Consider the following 9,558-nt stretch of genomic DNA (forward strand, 5'->3'; position numbering starts at 1 on the left):
GTGTGTGTGTGTGTGACATTTCCTTTATCCATTCATCTGTTGACAGACTATTTAGGTTGTTTCCATATCTTGGCTATTGTGAATAATGTCATAATAAACATAAGAGTGAAGATGTCTCTTCGAGGTACTGATTTCATTTCCATTCTGTATATACCCAGAAGTGGCATTATTGGATCTTATGGTAATTCTGTTTTTTTATTCTTTGAGAAATCTCCATTCTATTTTTAATAACGACTGTGCCAGTTTTCATTCCCACCAGGGATGTACAAGGGCTCCCTTTTCCCCCACATCCTTGCCAACACCTGTTATTTTTTCTCTGTTTGATAATAGCCATCCTAACGGGCACGAAGATATTTCACCATGGTTTTGATTTGCATTTCCCTGATGATTAGTGATGTCGAGCGCCTTTTCATACACCTGTTGGCCATTTGTGTGTCTTTCTTTTGAGAAATGCCTGTTCAGCAATTTAGCCCATTTTTTAATTGGGTGATTTGTATTTTCTTACATGATTTGTGTTTCTGATATGTTTTAGATAGTAACTGCTTACTAGATAGATATAAAGTTCACGAATATATTCTCCCATTCTCTAGGCTGCCTTTTCACTCTACTGATTCTTTTCTTGGTTGTGTACAAGCTTTTAGTGTGGTGCAGTGCCGCTTGTCTATTTTTGCTTATGTTGCCTGTGCTTTTGGTATTATATCAAAAAATCACTGCTCAGACCAATGTCAAGAAGGATTCTCCCTAGAGATTATGATTTCTGATTCTTTTTCTTTCTCTTTTGCTTATCTAGTTTTCCCCCAAATGTTGTTACTGTAATATATGTATCTAAATACTTTCCTAATGAAGTTGTAAAATGAGGGAGAAAGTGTGCTTCTCCACCGATCCTCACTGAATGTGGTTGACGTTTTTCTCCATCTTGAATGGCAATTGTTGGATTCATTAGTTCATCAATGTCCCTTTTATCATGCGGGCTCGGATGTGCACTTGACACTACAGACACTGGCTCATCAGGGCACAGGCAGGTGAACCAAACACCTCCCTCTCTCATACTGGTGGAGCCAATCTTTTTTATTTCATTACTTTTATTTCTTGAGACAGGGTCTCTCTCTGTCACCCAGGCTGGAGTGGAGTGGCACAATCTTGGCTCACTGCAACCTCTGCCTCCCGGGTTCAAGGAATTCTCATGCCTCAGCCACCCGAGTAGCTGGGATTACAGGCGCGCACCACCACGCCCGGCTAATTTTTGTATTTTTAGTACAGATGGGGTTTTGCCATGTTGGCCAAGCTGTTCTCGAGTTCCTGGCCTCAAGTGATTCACCCTCCCCAGCCTCTCAACATGCTGAGATTACAGGTGTGAGCCACTGTGCCCTGCCTTGGTGGAGTCAATCTTATCCATTGCCAACTAAACACCTCCAGCTGGTCTTTGCCGGACCTTTGGTTTGTAGGCAATTTTCAAGATAACCTATGCTACGGATGAAAGAACGTCTCTGCTCCCCCAGCCCCAGCCCCTTAAACTCTGAGATTATCAAACATTTTGTCGGCGACCCTCTTCCTCCACCATCTCAGCTTCCCTTCCTCTGTGCTAGGGTCTGGTTGGGGTGGGCTGCAAATGCTACCAAGTCATTGTTAAAGACAGTGGCCAGTTATAAATGCTTTACGTATGTGTGTTTTATGATAAAGACTGTCAGCTCTCTTACAGCCATTTCTATTTCTAGAGGTTGAGATCTTGCTAATACATTGCTCTTCAGTTTAAATCTGTTATGCAAAACTAGGCTCAAGCTTCAATTATTTTACAAGTGGTTCAATAGTTCGATAAATTATTCAGATTTACAGTTCACATTGCTTTAACCAAATACACTGATCTGGATATGTGAGATGACATTAGTCAGACCACGGGTGGGCACATTACTCTCCCTTTGCAGTTGTTCTAATTTTTTTTAAAGAAAAACAATGCCAACAATTCATACATTAATTATAGCTAAGCAGATGTAAGAAAAACTCACCTCTCCGCTGTGACTCATGATGAGTGGCTCTGAAATCCCCCAGAAGGAGATAAGAAGAAAGGCGTCTCCTGTATGGGGCTGGGAACAAGCACTTTCCTAGACCAGGCTGGGGGATGTCATTTTCCTCATTTCTGAGCTACCAGTCCCCAGCCTCTTTCAGGCTATCTGTGTAGGTTAAGGCTACTTCCCCAGGAGAAGGAATGGGAGGGGACTGTGTGTCTGGAAGCCTTCCACTGTGTGGAGCAGAAAGAGACATTTCCAAGGGAGGCCATAGGACAGGTCCACTCAGCCCTCCTGTTTGACAAACTTATTAGCTTCTTTAACCCCTGTGAATGCTGTAATAAGGGTTTCATGGCCATTTCTATTTACCCAAGAGCATCTTTGCTGCCACCAAGATTGGGTGTGTGCTTAGGTATCTCCACAGCCCAGAGAAGGAGCAAATGCCCTGCTCACAGCTTCTCCAGGATTTGCTCTGTGGCCACGAGGTGATGCCCATGTGGCCTCTCCAGGGTGGAGGATCCCCCAGCCCTGCCATTGGGTGGCTGAGTGCAGACAGGTCACAACATTCTGGAATACAAACCTTTGTCTGCAAATCTCACACCCTACTCCCCCTGCCCCTTGTGTTTTTAGGACTCATCATCCACTGTGAAGCAGCTTACACAGTGTGTCCTGCTCTCTGGGGACACTATTGGCTGCATGGCCAAACATAACCACAAGTGCTCCAAGCTTCTGGGGTCATGCTAATCTTTAAGATAATAAATAAAGATAGATAGATAGAGAGATAGAGAGATAGATAGAAAGATAGATAGATAGGCAGATAGATAGATGGATGGATAGATGATAGATAGATAGATGATATATAGATAGGTGGATAGATAGATGGATGGATAGATAGATGATAGATAGATGGATGGACAGATAGATGACAGATAGATAGATAGATAGATAGATAGATAGATAGATAGATCAATCTAGAATACAGACCCACTTCCTGTGAAAAGCCCAGAAACCCCCTACCCAAGACCTCTAGGCAGTCTGCATGACTTCTTTTTCTTGTTATATAGAATTATTGACACATCTGGAGTTTTGCTCCTTGTGGCTTTGGCTCCTCTACTAACCGCATGAACACAGGCGTGGAGCAGCAGCCCTTCCCTAGACCCCCAAGCTCTACTGGAAAATGGCAGTCACATGTGGAAACTTTCAGGAAGGTGCGGGGAGAGAGGGATGGGCTCCATTTGCAGCAGGGCACAGACCTCTGGGGATATGTGGGGATGGTGACAGGGAGAGTCTCCAGCCCAGACCTGTCATAGTATGCTTCTTAGAAATTATTCCAGACTGGAGAGAAACGATGCCCCTTCCAAGCAGGCAGATGTGGCTGCAGTCATTTATGGATTTAAATAGGAGTCTCTTTTTTCTTCTTCTTCCTTCCTTAAACATAGATAGAAATTGCCGTCAGTAGTGACATCTCAGGACTGTGGTTGTAAGCCAGTTTCCTTGGGCAATGTCTGGCTCGCAGATGTGATTTGCTTGGTTCACAGTAAATTTTTAAAATCATAAGAAGAAGAAGCCAACGTTCAAAAATCAGATTTTACTGCCAAATTATTAGATTTCCATTTTCTCCTTAAAAATCAGATTGTCTGGGCGATATTGAGAGGTTCATATTCCTGCCTGGCAGGGATTGGCCAGTGCCATCGAGGCTGCCACTACCCCCACAGGGTCCAAGGCTGCCCTTCTCTTGTCTCACCTGATGTTTGCAAGCATGCCTCATGCCTTTGCCCAGCTAGTCCTGAAAGAGCCAGCACAGCCTGGGAAGGTATGAGTACTACTTTGGAAGTGTGGCTTTGACTACTGGGTTTTAAGAATAGGAGTCGGCAGAACTTTATCAGTTCTAAAGTTCATTCATTTCTTTTTGCAGAAATAAGGATAATTTCTGCACAGTCTATTGTCATGAAATTTTGCCCTAAAACTTTCACAAAAAATGCTTTGAACTCTTCAGAGGTGGCTGATAATGTAAAAGTGATGGTTTTGGACTCTTGCTACTTCAAACTTCATGAAACATCTGTATTATACGTTCCCTTCTTTTACACTTGAAACCGGATACTGTTTTTAGAAAGAAACTTCAGTACTGTAGAACTGACAAATCGAAAGAGTTGACAGTTTTCTCTGATTTGATGCCCAAGCACATGTTGACTTTCATTCTTTGGGAGTGAAAGCCAAGCCTTGGGTTCAAGGTTGGCACATTGGAGATGTCATTATTTCTCACAGGTGCTCAGGCCATGTCCTGCTAATTCTTGCCTTGGTGCATGGCATATGTTTGATGTTTGAGGTCTCAAAGTTGTACACAATATGCAGACTGGGAGATGGCCAGCGGGAGGAGAAGGGTTTCAGACAGGCAGCCGATATCCTCCTGTCCAGAGGGATAACTTTAGATGATCGAAAATGTCCCAAGGCCAGGTGTGGTGGCTCACCTGTAATTGCTGCACTTTGAGAGGCTGAGGTGGGAGGATTATTTGAGCCCAGGAGTTCAAGACCAGCCTGGGCAATAAAGTGAGACCCTGCCTCTACAAAAAGTAAAAGAAAAAAACAGCCAGGCACAGTGATGCCCTGTGGTCCCAGCTATTTGGGAGGCTGAGGTGAGAGGATCTCTTGAGCTCTGGAGGTCGAGGCTGCAGTGAGCTATGATCTCACCACTGCACTCCAGCCTGGGCAATGGAGTAAGATCCTGTCTGAAAAATAAATAAATAAAAGAATACCACAAAGCAAAGATGCAGGCCTTGTGTCTCAGCTGCAGGCAGTTATCACAAATACATGCTAGCACAAGTTTGCAAGACCAGTTTTTCATTCATTCACCTATGGAATAAGGAGCCCTGGTTGTTCAGCTCCCTCCCTGTGGAACTGTAGTGGTCACCCGATGACATTTCAGGGACCACCAAGAAGTCCCTCTGGAGACCTGTGGGAATCAAAAGGAGGTAGACCATCTCTCCCCGCCCTGGGGCCCAAGAAAAACTTGCAAAATTCCCCTTGTGCTCTTTGAAAGCCTGGAAGATGCTACTCAAGGGTGAGAATTGTGGGCCTATGACATTTAAAATAGATGTTCCTTCCACTCAATGCTTGAGTGGGTTTGCATTTGGGTTACTTTCCAAGTTTTTGCATGAATCTCCTAAATTTTTACGAAGGTGTATATTTGAAGAAGCCAGGGATTTCAGCCCCCATCCAAACTGGTGATTGGCTTCTAAACTTGTTTCCTGAATCGTGCCATTCTGGTGTCAGAGCCCCCGCGATGTCAGCAGAAGCCGTGGGCCTCCACCTAACAGACCCACCACGCCGCCTCCTTCCAGGCCGTCACACAGGTGGGAGAACATGCTGACCTTCTGAGCAGGAGTCAGTGCTCAAGGATAATGTCTAATCACTTAGCTGTGGTCACCAAGCCTACTCCTCTCAGGCCCACTTCCAACCCCCAGGCCTGGGAGTCATGAGAAGAACCGCCCTAAATTATACCGCAAATCACTCTAGTGTTCCTAAGACCTGTTCAGACAGGTCTTATTCTGAATTGATGACCAGCCCCTGGCTCCCAGCTCAATCCATAGGATCCACTCAAACCCACCCCTCTGCAGGCACTACATTTTTACCAAATGTGTTTTTCTTTCCAGTTCCTGTATCCCAGATTACCCAGAGACACAGGTCAACCCCTAAGAGCATCGTGAGAGCTACAGGGTGGCAGACTTTCCAAGGCACTGGTGTGAACAATCCACAACTAGCAGGGAATAAATTCAGGGAGCCAGGTCCATATGTAATCCCTAACAGTCTAGCTCACTACACCACAGGCATTCTTGACAGATATTCATAAAGGGACACTTCCACCATGGCCGGCCTCTCACTGCCCCGGGCTTTCTGTAGGGCATCGGTTAACCTGGGGGTGCAACCCCGATTCTGCTGCAACATCAAATGATATATCCAAGAGAAGTAACTCAGGGAAAGCAAAGTGTGTTCCTGCCTGACTCACGGGCTTCTGAGGCCAATTATTTATCTTCTATAAATCAGAACTTAGAGAAGGAGGTACTCCCTCCATAGGATGAATACAGGGTTGGTCTCTCTGCTCCCCAGGTCTGCTCTTCCTGCACACTTACATATCTCATTGGTAACAGAGGGCTTGGAGTCTGGCCAGATATGTAGACAAGACGCCCCCCTCCTTGTGCACAAAACAGAACGAGGAAGGCAGAGGGTGGTGAAACGAGCGAGATGCTCCCCATCCTCCTCCTGTCCCTCTTCCCTCTTGGGTGCCACCACCTTGTTTTCTGCCTCATGTGGTAAGCAGGTAAAAACGCTTGTCTTTCTTCCCAGTTGTGCCTTCCCTTGGAGTTCACTGTAGCCCCATAGTGTGTGGTCGGGGCCTCTCCTCGTGGGCATCTTGAGACATCGAACGTCTTGCGATGGTGCTTTGGCTGAGCTAGAAGCCCCAGGCAACTCTTGAGACACTGGGTTGTGTTTCCCCTGAACACACCTGGTCTCAGAAGCTAAGCAGGGTCAGGCCTGGTTAGTACTTGCATGGGAGACCCTGGTTTCACTGCTGTTTTTCTCTCTGGAAGCCCTTGTTCTCTCAGCAGAGGTCTTTATGGTATTTCTTCTTTTTTTACAAAAAGTATCTCACTCTTTCATCACGTGGCATTGCTACCATCACTCTGTACGAGGGCCTGCTTTTGTGGTATTTATTCATTCACTTTATCCCCTTTTCCTTTCCCAATAGGCAACCGTTTTGATGTGTTTGACCTATACTTGTTTTTTGTGTTTACATGTGTTCTTGCAAAGTGTGTACAATTGATTTGTATGCGTGGAACTTGATTTTATGTAAACAGTATTGGTTGAGACATTATAACCTTTTGTTGACTTTCTCTTACGTGGTACTATGTTTTCAAGACCCATCCAGGTTGGTATCTGTACATCTAGAAATTTTTTTTTTTCCAATGGCTGCATCTGACCCGTGGCTTGCATCCACGGTATTTTGTCTGTCCACACACCAATAAGGGACAGCTCAACTGTCTCCAACTATTCGGCACATCAAATCCTGCTACCCATCAACTTCTCTGTATGTGTCCACTAAGGGCCGTGTGTGGAAACGTGGGGGATAGAAGCACAGGAGCAGGTGCCGCCTCATGCCAGTCAGAATGGGGAATATTACAAAGTCAGGAAACAACAGATGCTGGCGAGGCTGTGTAGAAATAGGAACACTTTTACATGGTTGGTGGGAGTGTAAATTAGTTCAACCATCTTGGAATTCCTCAAGGATCTAGAACCAGAAATACCATTTGACCCAGCAATCCCATTACTGGGTATATACCTAAAGGATTATAAATAATTCTACTATAAAGGCACATACACATGGATGTTTATTGCAGCACTGTTCACAATAGCAAAGCCTTGGAACCAACCCAAATGCCCAGCAATGATAGACTGGATAAAGAAAATGTGGCACATATACACCATGGAATACTATGCAGCCATGAAAAAGGATGAGTTCATGTCCTTTGTAGGGACATGGATGAAGCTGGAAGCCATCATTCTCAGCAAACTAACACAGGAACAGAAAACCAAACACCACATGTTCTCATTCATAAGTGGGAGCTGAACAATGAGAACACATGGACACAGGGAGGGGAACATCACACACTGGGGCCTGTCAGGGGGTTAGGGGAAAGGGGAAGGAGAGCATTAGGACAAACACCTAATGCATGCTGGGCTGAGAACCTAGATGATGGGTTGATAGGTGCCGCAAACCACGGTGGCACATACATAACTATATAACAAACTAGCACGTTCTGCACCTGTATTCCCAGAATTTAAAGTAAAATAAAATTTAAAAAGTAAATCAAAAGCCAAGCCAAGAAAAAAAAAATGTGACCAGGCTGCCCAGTTTTCTCCAGAATTGCTGTCCCAATAGCATTCCCCGAAGCAGTGAATTACAATTGCATATGCCCACACTCCCTTCAACATTTTGCATTCTTCGGCTCAGCAGTTCAGCCAGTCTAATATGTAAAAAGTGATATTTATTATTATTTTAATTTGCACTTCTTTGATGAATGTTCGTAAGCATCTCACCACTGTGCTTCTTAGTTTTAAAATTTTCTCTTCTATGAATTACTATTCATATCCTCTGACCAATTTTCCATTAGGTTGACATTTTCTCCTAGTTGAGATGCAGAAATTCCTTACTTATTCTAGAAACAGTAATCCCCTGTTGTTTTAGGTTTGGCAAATCTGTTCTCCTGTTCTAGCATTTAGTAGCATTGTTCCTGGTTTCTTTGAACAGGTTTTTTTTTTTTCTTAATTTCAATATAATAAAATTGATCCTTTTGGATGCCTTATAGTTGTTTGTTTTTGAAAAGGTCATGGCCAACATGATGAAAGAAAAAGATTCAGAATTGGGAGGGAAGAGATAAAATGGGCATATTTGCTAATGATATTATCATCTACCCAGAATAACCAAAGAAATAAACACACACACACACACACACACACACACACACACACACACATTTAGAACTAATAATAGAGTTTAACTAGATTGCTGGATTCAAGATCAACATACAAAAATCAATAGCACTTCTCTACCCCAGCAATAACCCACTCACAAATAAAACATATAAATGAGCAGTGCTTTTCTACCCAGACGATGTATTTCATAAACTTTTTGTGTTTTATTTACTTAAGGGAATTGGTTCTCTGCCATGGAACATTAGCAGACGCACAGCATCCTGCGTGAACACTGCTACAGAGGGTAGAGGAGAGCATGGGGCCAGGGAGCGGGTGGCCCCCTGGACGGAAGGACCTGGAGGCAAAGGGTCTTGAAAGTGACTCAAGGTCTGCGGGTTCAGCATTGCGGGTAAGCCCCTTGAGGTGAGGAGAGATGTCCATCTTTTTCACCTCTGTATCCCCAGCACCTGGTGTCTGCCACCTAGGGGGTCATCAATATGTATTGACAAATGAATGGTGCAGCCTATTTACTAAGGTCTTAGTGACCACTTATTTATAGCTTTCGATGAAGTCCCAGGAGAGCTTTCTACGGGTAGAATTGATTTTGACAGATGGACAAGGAAGCAATGCACAATATTTACCATCTTCAGGAATAGGATACAAAAGTGTCCTGCAGGATAAAGACTTTTCTTTTTCCTTCTTTGGCAGAAGATGAGAGGATGTGTTTTTGTTTGTTTGTTTGTTTGTTTTTCCGACGGGGCCTCTGTTGCTCAGGCTGGAGTGCAGTGGTGCAGATGACAGGTCACTGTTGCAGCCTCGACCTCCCGAGGCTCAAGCAATCCTCCCACAGCAGTCTCCTGAGTGGCTGGCACAACAGGCACATGCCACCATGCCAGGCTGATTTTTGTAATTTTTGTAGAGACAAGGTCTCTCTATGTTACGCAGGCTGGTCTCAAACTCCTGGGCTCAAGCAATCCTCCTCCTGCCTCAGCCGCCCAAAGTGCAGGGGTTACAGGCATGAGCCACGGCACCCAACCAAGGATAAAGACTTTTGATCTTAAGGAGTCTTTGGATACCCCATTTAAGT

The sequence above is a fragment of the Chlorocebus sabaeus genome, chromosome 6 (genome assembly GCF_047675955.1).
Source record: "Chlorocebus sabaeus isolate Y175 chromosome 6, mChlSab1.0.hap1, whole genome shotgun sequence".
Taxonomy (NCBI): Eukaryota; Metazoa; Chordata; class Mammalia; order Primates; family Cercopithecidae; genus Chlorocebus; species Chlorocebus sabaeus.